Source organism: Aotus nancymaae, unplaced genomic scaffold, assembly GCF_030222135.1.
Source record: "Aotus nancymaae isolate 86718 unplaced genomic scaffold, 86718_ANA_hifiasm-v0.15.2.pri h1tg000029l, whole genome shotgun sequence".
In the NCBI taxonomy this organism is placed as follows: Eukaryota; Metazoa; Chordata; class Mammalia; order Primates; family Aotidae; genus Aotus; species Aotus nancymaae.
In genome coordinates, this window is record NW_026988442.1 from 45342862 (window position 1) to 45357903 (window position 15042).

The following is a 15042-nucleotide window of genomic DNA, read 5'->3' on the forward strand; positions in this document are numbered from 1 at the left end:
GCAAAACTCTACATGGTGAGGAAAATTCCTAAATATAAATACATTGTCATATTTGGTTAGTTTGAATATGTATCTCCTTTCTATTTAATTTCAATACTCATTCTCCTTAAATTAGTTGCTATTCTATTCTTTCTAAAGTCACTGTTTTAGAAAATCCTAAAATTTCAAATCATTCTATGTAATTGTTTCTTATAGAATTGCTACCTCTTTGACATAACTTCTTTTTCAGATCCTAATTTTTGAACGTATCTCTTTTTCATTCCTACCGCTTTTTTGTGCTTTTCCTTTTCCCAAAAGGATTCCCCTGTGATTCTTAGCTTTCCAGATCCTCCTTTATGTGTGATTTAGTTACTAGGGGGCAGTGACCTTGTGGGGAGAATTTCATCCTCTTTCTGGTTGTCTAAGCTAGAATGAAAACTTGAAAAATAGCAAGCAAATGTGCTCACCCCTCAGCCATGGAGAGACACTAGGCAGGCTCAGTCTATGATTAATAGCAAGTGTGCGTGCCTCAGAGGGACTGGTTAAAATATCCACTAGTGCCCCTAAAGCCATGAGGGCCTCCAGAATACACAGAAAGTGATTTAATTCTGGGTCAAAGCAGTGCATTGGTAGATGGGGATGACCCGTGCATTCTAGCTTAAAATCTTTTTCCTAAAATGATCAACTTTTGTCTTTCATAGGCTTTGGAAAATTCCGTATGAAGCAGGTCATGTGTAGTGAACTGTTTTGTTTAATTCTAAGTATGCTGTTGGCATTCAATAGAACAAAAAATACTCCATGGTAATGTAATGGAGATGAAGCTTTAATAATTTGCGGCTTTGAAAAATATCTTCCTGGCAGGCTTATCTTTAAGTTGTTCGAATATACACAGAGGTAGGAATGTTAATCATTTACCAATTGTTACCTTAAATATTTTTTGTGCTAAGAGCATTCTGTAGGAACTAGAGGTATCTGAATGTGTTTTAGAAGCTTCCTTTTTTTACCTTCATCCCAACTTTCATCCCTCTTTTAAGGTTAACATCTGAAATTTATTTTGACAAAGAATGTTAAAAGAAAGCCCAGATCATCAGATTCAACTCTCACCAACTTATACATGACACTCTGGCACCTTTTCTCCTACTAATCACACTTTTTGTTTGAATAATAAAATGTATTTAATTCAATCAAATTTCTGCCTTAGAAAAATCAGTCTCTGAATTCACACAAACTGTTTTCAATGATCATAAGTCTTTGTTTAAAATGCTTTCTCTGCGTAAGTCCACAAACAGCAGCATTCTTTGATATTTTTTTCTTTTGAACCTAATGACTGATAGACTTGATCAAAGAAAGGAAGCCACACTAATTCCACATACCTTCTTTACTGAACATTATTTGGAAAAATGAAGCAATCAAGGAGAAAAGTGAAAATGGCTTGGTGAATAACTATTCTTCTGGAAGGAAATTCATTCTTTCAGAGCAGTGATGTACTTTGAAAAATAGTATCTTAAACCTTGAAAACTTTCAAAACAATGTGGCCTTTAATTACTTCAGCCTGGGTAGGAATATAAAATGTCTACTTAACTGGCTAATGATAAGCAGAAATATTAAGAATCCACATTTGACACCATTATACTTATCAAAGCTTCATGTTCTTCTAATGTGCTTTAAATTAAAAAGTAATTGGCATCTTGTTCATATATTTGTACTTTCACAACTGCATTTTGATTCCTCTCCTTCATAATTTTAAGGGACACTGAAAAATGTTGTATACATTTTAAACAGGTTTTATAAAAGCTTAGAACACAAATGTGTAAATATTAAAACTATAATAATTTTAATGTATCAAAACTCTGATGCAATTGGATGCAGTGCTACTCTCCTCTGTAACCAGTAACATGACCCAAACACCCTTTGCCCATAAATGCAGCACATAATTTCAAAAGAAAGAGATGATGTCAGATTCCTGATGATATGCTGGTACTGGGAACAGTTCAAAGAGTGGAAGTAATTTAATAGTCTTCCCTGCTTATGATACACATGGAGTATATAATTAGTCTGTATCATCATCCCTTAATTTATTTGTAGTTATTTATCTTTAAAAATTTGGCATAGGCATTTGTTTCTTTTCCCTCAGATTCAAAACCTAATCCTATAAATGCACCATACATGGAAGAACTCATTTATGCTGCTCATTTCACTCCTGTTTTTAAAGGGCAAAGTGTATAAATCAGCCTTTAAATGTGATTCAAATTGAAATCTGCTTTTTCCCATACACATTAAGACAGATACATCAATGATGAATTTAACAACAAAGAATTTAACACTGGCAAACAGAAGTTTTCCTACACCAATGGTATTTAAAGTCAAGTGTAGTAGAAGATAAGGGAAGGAAAGTTGGGATGGGATGTAAAAAGCAATTGGGTTTCTTTGTAAAATTCCATATGAAACTAGGCTTTTACAGTTTTGAAGAAGTTGTAAATATGGAAGGTTGGCCACCACACAGTGGCCAGAAATGCTAATTTCAGGATCCTTACATGCAAGGATGGGAAAAATAGAAAATATTTTCAAAAATGATATGCTTGTGTGTTCCCTAATAGTGAGTGGCAGAGCCTTCCCTAATATTTTTGCAGAACTGGTTATTAAATTTCTGTTATTATCTAGAGCTAAATTTTCTAGACCACTGAGAAGTAAACTGATGGTTGAGATTAAAATGGTCAACTTCACAAGTATTTAATGTTTAACATATTGACACATAAACAGCAGGTGCCCATTAAGCATTTGCTGAATGAATTTGTCTTGAAATAATATTGCAAAAGTTGATGCCTGTCTTTTCATGGTTCCCATTAGCAGATTTTGCTACTTTCTCTCTCCTACTTTTTTGTGAAGTATAGAAAACAAGCTTTAAATTATGCAATAGAAGTTATTAAGCAACATTGAGAAGTTATGTGAGAGTTGGGATTACAGCTCCCAGGAGGGAGCAAAAATAAATGCCTTGCATGTAAACCTGTGAGTCTCCCACAATGAAATTCAGCACTTCACCCAAAAGTCTCGGCAGGGCACCACACAAGCAGGTGAAAATTAGAACTGTGCAAAAATATTTGCTTGGAAAGTGAAACCAGTCAATTTCGGGCTTTCTGCCAAATGTAACTACTGCCAAAATTTCTCCTGTTATTGTATAGCTGCACAAAGAAATTAGAAATGTTATAGCTAAAAAATTCCAAATACATTCATGTTCCTGTCATATTTCAGTAAAGAAGAAAATACCTATCCTCTGCAGCCCAGTGAGCTAACTACAGACAGAACATGAAAACACCTGCCAGCACTCCCCCCACATACCTACACACAACCAACCCACCTCTGTCACATTTTTCTTTGGAGGACCAGTTAATCAGAAGCAGTATCCTCCTAGTTTTGTGGGACCTAAGAAAAAGATCTCAGTAGGTTTTCAGGATGTCCCAGTGTACTCCTCTTGAGTTGGAAGCCTGCCAAGGAAAGCAGATGCAGCACGAAGCCCTAGGTCCTATTCACCAGCAGTGCAGGCCCTCAGGAAATGTCACCAACCTCACTGAGCCTTACACTAGGTTGCCATTACAGAAAGCCTCAAAGAAGGAGAAATGCAAAATGCTGATGCTTTGCAGAACTCTCTGTGTCATTCTTTACAGTGTCAAACCTGAGCATAGACTTGGTAAGTGACTAGACACACAAATACCACTCATCAATTGTGGCCAGTCTACACACACACACACACACACACACACACACACAATTCTTGCCACCCAACCATGTATAGTGTCCAACATTCCATCCCCAGTCTTCCTTCTTTTGTCTTACCACACACACTCCATCAGATCTCAGCTTCATCTGTATTATACCCAATGCACATCTCTAGTAAGTATTTAATCTCTAAATTATGTTGCCAAAACTTTTAAAATTTAACACGGCTTAAAAATATTACCCACAAACTTATTTCCAGTCTTTAATTTTCCAGTTGTATATTATCATAGAGAACATTTGAGATTGTCAGGAAAAATGATGAATGTATAATAATGAGTCAGTTAAAGGTGGGTAAAATGATGTTGAGTATTAGCTTATGTGCAGGTGCAGAACTATGAATCTCTCGTGCTCTCTTTCACACACACACACAGACACACACACACACACACACACACACACGGCAGCCTGGGAATGGGAGCAAAAGTAGCACATTATGGGAAAATGTTGAATTGGTTTTCAGTTTGGTGGATTTAGCCAGAATTGGGGGCAGAGTGAGACGGGGGGTCAATGGAAGCTCTGGGCTAACAAAGGGCCCTGGCCAAGTGGGCATTAGGTCTAGCCTCCCTGCTTTAAACTCTCAAACTTGCTCCTGCAGCCCAGAGTTAGTTGCTTTCAACACATCTGAATCGTTTCCGGCCTTTGTTTTGAAACGTATGCCCTCATCCATTGCAGGCGCCATCCTTTCTTGTCCCTATACCCACTCTTTTCTGATCTTGTGGTTTTCCTGATGCACTGCACCATTTCAATGGCTTGTGATTGTTTTGCTTCCTTTTCAACTATTGGGTTCTCTTTGCCCTCTCTGCTTCAGATTCCCATAATAAACAGTCTGGTCTCCACAGAACCATCTTTCAGTGTCTTGCTCCTGAGTAAGAGTTCTTCTTCCATCTTTTCACAGTGGATTCAAGACGTGGAGCCAGATGAAGTAAATAGAGGTGGAAGGGGCTGGTGTGCAGGACATGCTGAGCACGTGGAGACTATGCTGAAGATCAAGCTCAGTCGCAGTTGAAAAGAGAGAGTGGAAGAGAAATGTAAGAAAGAAAGAGAAATAGAAGAAAGAAAGCTGTGATCAGAGAGAATATTTCGAGAGTCTAAGAACTAGGTCAAATTACTGACAAGGTTTAAAATGTGGCTGTAAGTAGTCTTGTCAGAAAAGAGACTGGAGTCATTAGGGTTGAGATGGTTGAAGAATTCAGTGTTTTGAAGTAATGTGATGTTTCCATCACCAAGGATAAGAGAAAGTTTATTTGTTTCAAGTGTCAGAATGATTATACTAGGAAGAGGGCATTAATAGCTTTCTACAACTCCAGAAGAGGACAGAAATTTAATTCGAGATGAAGAGTGCATCTGTGAAAGATAAGGGTGTTTTTAACAACAGAACAATCTATTAAATCAGGTAGACAGGTTTCTCTCTGAAACAATTTTTAGTGTGCTGCAGTTTTCAATGTTCAGCATATAGGGTAACATGGTACTTTATATTCTTATCTTGCTCCTTGGGATATATTGATAATAGTTATTATGCTACACGATGCTCATATAATAATAATAGTAGTAGTATTAATAACGAAAGCTTATATAGCACTTACTATGTGCCAGGGACAAATGCTTTCAAACGTTGCAAAGATAAATTCCTTTAATCCTCGAAATAAGTCTATGAGATAGATACTACTAGTATCTCTAATTTCAGATGAGGAAATGAGGCACAGAGTTGTTAATTTGCCCAAGGTCAATCAGTAGGTAAATGTAAGAGATGAAATTCAAACCCAGGCAGTCTGGTTCCAAAGTCTGCATTCAACCAGTCAGGGTTAACCTGACAGTATTTTCTATTTTCCTGTAGTGTTCTGTGGAGTTTATTTGGAACCTCTTCTGGCTCTAGGAGATGATGTTTTTGAGATTCTGGTCAACTGAGAACATTTTATACGTTTCAAGGCTGGTTATAATGCTGGGGTTACAGAAAATAATTCAAAGGTCTTCAATAGAAATGAAATAAAAAAGAAGGAAGGGGAATGGGAGAAAGAGAAAAATAGCACATTATTTGTGAAATTTTTCTAATTTTTTAAGGATTGATCAAAATGTGAAGACGGGCTGGGTGTGGTGGCTCACACTTACAATCCCAGCACTTTGGGAGACTGAGGCGAGTGGATCACCTGAGGTCAGGAGTTCGAGACCAGCCTGGTCAACATGATGAAACCTTGTCTCTACTAAAAATACAAAAATTAGCTGGGCATGTTGGTGTATGGCCTGTAATCTCAGCTACTTGGGAGGTTGAGGCAGGAGAATCACTTGAACCAGGGAGGCAGAGGTTGCAGTGAGCTGAGATCATGCCATTGCCCTCCAGCCTGGGCAACAGAGTGAGACTCCATCTCAAAAACAAAACAAAACGAAACGAAATGTAAAGATGGTACCAACAATGAAAATTTATGTATCAACCTCTGGAACTCCTTTTATATATCCACCCCTGGAAGAATAAGCCTATAGGAAACTTGTGCTATTATTATTATTTTGTTTGACACTTTCTCAATATGAATATTTACAAGATGCTGCGTCACTATCTCTACTCAATAGTTTTTTGTTTTTGTTTTTGGTTTTTTTTGAGACAGAGTCTCATACTCTGTCACCCAGGGTGGGGTGCAGTGATACATTCTTGGCTTACTGCAACCTCCACCTCCTGGGTTCAAGCGATTCTCCTGCCTTAGCCTCCCAAGTAGCTGGGATTATAGGCATGCACGCACCACCACACCTGGCTAATTTTTCTAGTTTTAGTAGAGATAGGGTTTCACCATCTTGGCCAGGCTAGTCTTGAACTCCTGGCCTCAAGTGATCCACTTGTCTCAGCCTCCCAAAGTGCTGGAATTTCAGGTGTGAGTCACCATGCCCAGCCTTTCTACTCAATGTTAACAAAGAGCAAAAAGAGATGTTATTATGGATGATATTGTGATTATTGGTTGTTATTTGAGGGCTAGTCATCATTCTTTGAACATCCAAATGGACTTTGAGAATATGAAAGAAATGGAGAATATAAAAGCTTAGGCAGCACCACACTTTACAGGAAAGAATATATACATATGCACACACATATTCACATCCATATACATTTGTGTATATATGAGGATAATTGAAATAAATGGTAATAACATAACCTAAGGATGAAGTCAAGAAGCTGTGAATAGTTGGATTGAAATTGTGAAGTAAATGAAAGAGGTGAAAATTGAAGCTTGAGGCAACTTATTGCTTCTATTTAAAAGGTGGAATATTAGAAACTATAAATAGTAATTTAGGGTTGACAACTGCTATAGCTGAACCAGATTTTTCAAGAAACAAAAGGGTGTAACTTAAATGCAAACTCATGCTTTCCAAATTTTGTTTCTCCGAAATTTTGCATAGTAAAAGTTGTGGCTGTTGTCCAGCTCTGGATGATGAAGGGATGATGAATCTTGAAATTATTTCCATTCCAAAATGAGTCAGTGACTGAAAGCAGGCATGCACTGGTACAGTTCCATTCCTAAAAATGAATGTTTTTGAGTCCTCCAGGACTCAGAGGACTAGCATAGTGAAGTCAAGTCTCTAATGAAGTTCTGTGCTCTCTCTGAGCAAACTGAGATGCTACAGAGGAAAACTGGGCGGGATCAAGCTGTTGACTGTTGCCAGTTGCTTTTCCTCAGTGCCTGCCTTGTCCCATTCTTTATGTTCCAGTTGGAAACTGCTGCCAGAACCGACACTAGTAGCTGACTTCTACCCTATGCAGTGCCCAGGAAAATGACTCTGGATGCCGCAGAAGCAGAGGCAGTGGATTTTAAATCAAGCTTGCCACTGGAATTGACAGAACTTCAATAACATGAACATGCTCATTTTATTGTCCTTTTCCCAGAATATACAGACTTGATAATATGACCCTTGGGTCCACGTTAAGAAATTCCAACTCACAAGACACAAACCAAAGAGTAATCTGTAGCTTTACGAAAACAGTTCAGTGTTTCCCAGGAGCACTTAGTTCTATCATTGTTTACAAATGGCTAATTATTTGTCACAATGGCTTACTAGTTAGATAATATAAAGCTGACTTATTAGGTGAGTTCTGACTGAAAGCAAATACACATAAAATCAACAACAGAGATACTGACAAATTACCCATGAAGTGGCAATGCAATTAAATGGGGGAAATGTGACTCTACTTATCAAAATCTAATATTCATAGTTTTCAAAAACCCAGTAACCTTATAATGTAAAATCTATTTACAATTATTTCAATGCAATTAAGTTCCTGTGAATTAAAAATATTATAATATAATATTGCTATTCAAACATTATTTGATCTTCAGTCCACATTAAACTTGAAACGAAAAACCCTGAGAAAATGTTTTGAAACTCCGATGCCAGACTGTGCTTTTAAAATTGGTGATATACGTGCTTTTTAAAAAAGGTTTTCTATGTTGATAACTACCAAATTATCTCATTTAGAAATATCCATGCAGATATATTCAGATTTTGGGGGAAGATGCATTGGATCTTTGAATAACAGAGAAATTTCCCACAATAATCTCTTTCAGTCTTACATTTATTTTAAGTCATACGCATGCCTGGAGCAATTTGGCAATTGCTTACTTTTGAACAGCCAGATATATCTAAAGCATTAGATTCACCAGGCAACAAGGATATAGTCTGCATATGATTCAAAAAAATGTGAAAGACAAAGATCTACTTGAATGTCTACCAAAAAATGAGTAGGGAAAAGTGACGTGTCCAGTGATGAAAGTGGGGCTTTGGGGCAGAAGAATCTCAGCTAACAAAGATAAACACATTTACATGTTTTGTAAAATTTAAAAATAAACCAGTCATTGTCTTTCGAGTTTTAACAGAATATGCAGATAGGCCTCCTTTTCCACAATTTGTCCTAATTTCAAAAGAAATATGAAATGTAAAATGAAAAGCAACAAAAGGCTACTGCAAGAAAAATAAGGCCTTACAAGATAAACTTGGAAGTGTATCCGGAGTCATGGGAGTGGGCTGGGGTTGGATTGAGGTCGTATAGCACAAAGATTTGAAAAATGACATGAATGACATGAACTACAGAAACATAAATCAAGAGAGTTAGTTTCTAGTTCTCTGTGCTTAAACCTCGTATGAGTTACTAATTAGTCTTCCCATGCCTCAGTTTTCATAATCTAGAATTTGAAGGCATTAAACAAGCTACTCACTGAGGTCTCTCTCTTTTTTTTTTTTTATTTTTATTTTTGAGACAGGGTCTCACTGTGTCTCCCAGGCTGGAGTGCAGTGGCATGATCATGGTTTATTGCATCTTCAACCTCCTGGATTCAGGTGATCCTTCCATCTCAGCCTCCCAAGTAGCTGAGACTACAGGCATTCATGTCATCATGCTCGGCTAATTTTTTGTATATTTTTGTAGAGATGGTGTTGGTCTCAAACTCCTAGCCTCAAAACATCTGCCTTCCTCAGCCTTCCAAAGTATTGGGATAACAGGCACGAGTCACCATGACTGGCTAAAACATTTCTTTTATCTTTGAAACATTTGAAGAAGTAAAACTACTCCTCCAGGAATGTGGATTACCTACTGTGCTGATCACTGGCAGGTTATTTTTATGCCATTATTTAGGACTACAAAGCCCCAAGAGTTATTAGATATGGCACACTGTCATTGTGAAAAACTGATACAAGTAATTGATTGCATTTGCTGATTTTCAACTTTTTAAAGAAACCAAAACCTGCTCTTTTCTTGCCTAATTTCATTAGTTTTTATACTCTTACTGACTATATTATACAAATGAAAAAATAGTTTAGTTAAATTTGTAAGAGGTGGATTCCAATGACTAGGAGAATAAACAGTATGGAATGTTTACTCTGGAGTTCATAGGTAGCATTTCAAAGGAGAAGACCATATTGTGAACATAATAATATATGTCATAATAATGTATGTTATAATAAGAAAATACATATTTGGTCTTAGTCCCCACTCTCTGGCATAGAAACCCTGGAGTCTCTTGAGTGAGAATAACTTTTTTATACTAATAGGATGACTCAGGGTAGCCAGGAGTTGGGGGTAGGGGTGGGGAGTAGCTTCAGGATAGGGGCTGGTTGCCAGAAAATACAATCAAGTAATTAGAGGGTTAGAACATTCAACCCCATCTTTGGCCTCTGAAAAGAGAGAGGTGGAGATTGAGTTCAATCAGGAATGGCCAATGATTTAATCATCACTCATGCCTTATGTAATGAAACCACCATAACAGCTCTTAAAGGACAGGGCTTGGTGAGCTGCCAGATTGATGAACGCACCCAGGTGCTGGGGATGGCTTGTTAGGAGAAAGCAAGGTAGCTGTGTGCTTCTGCCCTTCAACACCACACCTTGCCTTATGCATCTCTTCCGTTTGTCTGTTCCTCTCTAACAGTAATAACGAATAGAATGCTTTTCTGAGTTCTGTGAGCCATTCTAGTGAATTATCTGAGGAGGGGGTTGTGAGGGTCCCTTAATCACTAGTTAGATGGGCAGAAAGATTAGTGGCCTAGGCACTCCATTAGTGGCTGTCTTCTGAAGTGGGCAGCCTCATGGGACTGAGCCTTCAACCTGTGGAGTCTTCGCTGAGCCCCAGATCTAGTATCAGAACTGAATGACAGCCTGTTGGTGTCAGAGACTTGGAGAATTGGTTAATGTTGGAAAAGACACAACACTTAATATTAGAATTAGTGTCAGGAAACAGTTAACACAACATGCCACACAGTCATATAAACAACATGCACCTATATGGAATAAATCAGTGCTCTAAACAAGTCGTTAATTAATTTAAAAAGTGAAGTTACTGTTCTGTGAGGGATGAACCTGTGATTTGAATGAGCAAGTGTTTGTTTCAGAAGCAGGAAGAAATGCATTACAATTTAATTAAATTTCGAAGTGTAACGTCAGTGCTTTCATAAGAGGAGGTGAGAAGAAAATAAAAAAGACAACATAATGTCAATTAAGTTCTGTCTTCACAGATCGTTTAATCAAAAATATTGGAATTATACGGCTGGGCACTTATTAAGTGTCTGCCCTGCTTTATGAATTACTAAATCTAGACATGACTCCTAGCAATCAAACAAGTCTTACAAAATGGTCTCTTTAATACCCTGAGTTGTGTGTGTGTGTGTGTGTGTGTGTGAGAGAGAGAGAGAGAGAGAGAGAGAGATATCAGTTCCTAGTATTGAAGTTACAAGGAGTGTCCAACTCCACATTGCCTCATTGTAAGTAGTATTTTACCAAGTAAGTAAAAAGAATACTAAGGTGAAGAAAGTTTTAAACATGGTAAAGGTAAAGTGAGGCTGGAACTGATAGAATAGAGGGAAGCTATCAACTGTGAACAACAGTACATTATCCATGAACTTTGTGGGATTTTAACCCCAAATTAAAGCTGAAGAAAGGCAACACTGTGCTCTTCCACTGTAATCACAGAAAAAATGATGTCTGAACTGACAGTTTTCTATGAACATTTTCCCAGGTAAAGCCCTCTGAGATCATTAAAGAATGTCTCATTTTATTTTTCAGGTGGTTGAGGGAAGCTATATCTTAAAGGTGTCCAACATGAGATGAAAGCAGAAATATTTAGCCCAAACTCCAGACTGCATTTTTCCCAAACAACTGGTACTTTGCCATAGTGCAGGCATCTGAAATGAGGACTGACTTTTAGAAACGGGTGGGTCTAGTTGTTAGTTTACATGTTGCTAGCAAGAAGAAAAAATACGCAAAAATTAGGCAGAGGAGCAGAGAAATACTTAAGTATAGAATTCAGGGTTTTCTCATTTCTGACGCAATACTTTTGCACTCAATAATCTTATCTTCTAAAACTCAAAACAGGTGCTCTTTCATATTAAAATTCATGGCTCTGAATGTCGCCAAGGTAAATATTTTGCCTGTTCTTTGACACACTGCACATAAAATTTTAAAATAATTCAAACAATCTACAGCTTGTCAGTGACCAAATAGAGCATTGGTAAAAATAAAATATCTTTTGGTTCAGCACCAGCTGGCTAAATTTAAACCCTGTATTATGTAATCTTAAAGTGTCCTTGCTTTTAGTTGGTATCTTAAGAGATTCTGTTAAAATGTCTCTCCCAAATCACTTCAGTCTCTAACATCTAAAAACTTAAGACACGACAGGACCAAATTAAGGTGTTCACAGGCAATCGAAGACAGAAAACAAAAATCCATTTGAAACAGTGTATAGGGCAGGATATCTTTAAAGTAAAATCTCAGTCTTCTCTGTTTAAGGTTGTAGTTACTATAATTAGGACTGGCAGATCCAACTGGCAGTGCTTTTCTTAATTCTGCAAAACATGTAAGAACCTGATTCTTTAATCTTACTCCAGTAATACTCCCAGAGGAGATGAGACTCTGGCTGGAGCAAGAACCACAAAAGCAAAGTAAGGCTGGAAAAGGATAATTTTCATGCATTTCTCTGAGCAAGCTGCAACAGCTGAAAATGTTGTAAACTCTTTCTCTCGACAAATTCCACGAAATACGATTTATATTTTTTAATATATTCATTCCATTTCTGCTCACAAATGAAAAACTAATTTTTTCTCTGCCTTCCCTTCTACTTGTAAGTTGAAGTATAATTTTAACTCATGACTGTTTATCAAGTTTGGCTCATTATTCTTCAATATTAAATATGAAAAACGCTATTCTGCCAAGAGATTAACATATGAAGCTCTAAATTTTATCCGTTTAAATCAATGCTAAATATCATCATAAAGGCAAAATCCAATTGGATATTTTCTTTTATGATGATTACAATTTGACCTATGGTCTTCATTGACCTTAAATAACCAGCAAGAACATTTTACAATCCAGGAAGCAGACATATAGTCACCGACTATATTACACTTACCTTTTATGATATTTAGGTTTAACCCCAAGTTTGTGGAAGTATCCTAAATCTTTATAGTTCTTCACAGACTAGCTTCCTCCCTTGCTTCATATACAGCAAATTTCCCAGTCCCCTGAAAGCAATGGGTGCAGTGGAGGCCCGCTCCACTGAAGGGTCTATCAAGCAAGTAGATGGGACGGCTGAATTTATTTTAGCAGAGCGTCTAAAGGATGCAGCTTAGCACCTATTTTTAGTAACTGAGCTCTGTATAGGTGGGGCCTGAGTCAAGTACTCTTTTCAGACGAGTGTCTCTGAGGCCACTCTGCCTCATAGTGTCCTCAGTAATGTATGCATGGCTCTAACACATGTGCAGTCAATCAAACTCCCTTCCGCAGCCACGACCACCAGCCAACTCTGAACTTCTGTCCAAAGTCTACAAATGAACCAGTGCCAATGAGGAAATGGAGGGATTAACGTTCCAGAATTACTTGCATTTGTTTTAACTTTCAGTCTTTTAAGACTCAAGAATATGAAAATAAAGCAGGTGGAAAAAGTTTCAATTTATTCTGGTGGAATAATTAACATGGGTTCTCGTGAAGAGGACACATTGCTTTTCTTTGACAAAATGTTCCTAGATACGTAAAACATTAGTTTGTTTTGTTAGACTTCACATATAAAGCAAAATGCTACTCCAGTGCTAACTTAAGTAAAGACTGTGCCGGGTTAGTTTAAAAAAGCCAAGGAAGAATGGTGGAAAGACATTCTAGAGAGAATAGAGAGCACCCTTGTGGTGTGAGTCCTGCTCATTAATACTAGCTTTAAATCAATCAGCATGAGGAAGAGCAGGCAGGGAAAAGGAGTCATCTCACATGCTCTTGAAAGAATCATATTAAATGTTCTTTGCTGCCAGGACTTACCGAGTACACGCTGCCAATCTGACCCAGAACCCAGTGAGCATTGCTATTTAGCTCAAAAATGTCAACATCTCATACATTCTCAGTAAATAGAAAAAAAACAGCTTCCTTTATCTTTCCTCCCTTCTATGACTTTCCTAGTGTGGTGTGGTCTAAAAACAAACTCAAATAAAGTAAGGAAATTGTCCTTTGGCTAAAGAAACACCTGACCTATATACTTTTTATGTCATATAAAATGCCTATTCATAAGCTGTTTACTATATTATTAACTAATAAAATCAGTAGGTATATTACATTTTTCCATATACAATATTGGTTTCTGTTAAAAGTAGGCCAAGAAGTGATATTCTAGCATATTAACTCTAAGAACAAGTTTCTGAAACAGAGTTCTATATTCGCCACAAAGTGTTCAGGGCCAGGAGCCAGTATAGACCATTTAGAGTTGTGCTTCCAAGTATGATCGCTATGAGGCACATGTGGCCATTTAAATTTTAATTGATTAAAATTAGGTAAAATTAAAAATTTATTTCTTCAGCTACATTTCAAGTAAATCAGTCTCCACATGTGGACAGTAGCTATGTATTAGTGCAGATATAAAATGTTTCCAACATTGCAGAAAGGTCTATTGGACAATAGTGATTTAAATAACAGGATTTCAACATAGCTTTAATAGTAACAGACTCTGTGACCTGGGCAAGTTTCATAAGTTATCTAAGCTTCACTTTATTCATCTGTGACTAAATGGAACTAAGTTGACCAACTTTCCTTTGGTGTTGTGAAGAAGAAATGAAATAATACATATAAATTAATTAATATACTTAACATTGTTATTACTCCAACATAACATTTACATAATGAATAATTATTACTTTATTTTTCTATATACAAAATAAAATGGTACTGGATCTGAAATCACAATAGTTCAATTTAAATTATGAGGAGATTGATTCTACAATAAAAATGTAGTCAATTTCATTCTTATGTTTGCATATAGTTGCTAATGATGCTTATGGTGGTTTTACTCTTTGGAGAGGTTGTTAATTACTCAAAGATCTGACTTCTAGCTTCCTCACCTTCTCTTATTGGGGGTTGGGGGGTAGGGGAGGGTTAGCACGGGGTGGGGGGATTGGGGTGGGATAACATTAGGAGAAATATCTAACATAGATGACGGGGGCAGGGATGGATGCAGTAAACAACCATGGCATGTGTATACCTATGTAACAAACCTGCACATTCTGCAAATATACCTCACGAACTTAAAGCATAATAAAATTTAAAAATATGATGAACAACAAAAAAATTCACTGCTTCCTCTTTCCATTTTAGTGATATGTTTCTTTAAGTTTCACTCATGATAACTTTTCTTTAAACTTGCTGTTTTTGACTTTTCAGGACAAAAATGTGTTTAATTAAAATATATATATGTTAAATATTATTTTCTCACTTTTTTCTTATAAATTTTCTGATGTACATAGTAGTACAAAAACCTAATGACTGTACATTAAGATAAACAAAAAATGGAGAGA

At 36.9% G+C, this 15042-nt stretch overlaps 1 protein-coding gene across 3 annotated transcripts in view; it reads right to left on the reverse strand.

Annotated features, from left to right (window-relative positions):
- XIRP2 (xin actin binding repeat containing 2) overlaps nucleotides 1-12815 on the reverse strand; it is a 72476-nt gene extending 59661 nt beyond the window's left edge. For 2 of the 3 annotated variants that reach the window (XM_012440635.2, XM_012440634.3), the window contains exon 1: nucleotides 12624-12815. The gene's annotated coding sequence lies outside the window, so the exon portion shown is untranslated. The remainder of the gene's footprint in view (nucleotides 1-12623) is intronic. The other variant, XM_012440636.2, reaches the window with a different exon arrangement.
- Between the last annotated feature and the right edge of the window lie 2227 nt (nucleotides 12816-15042).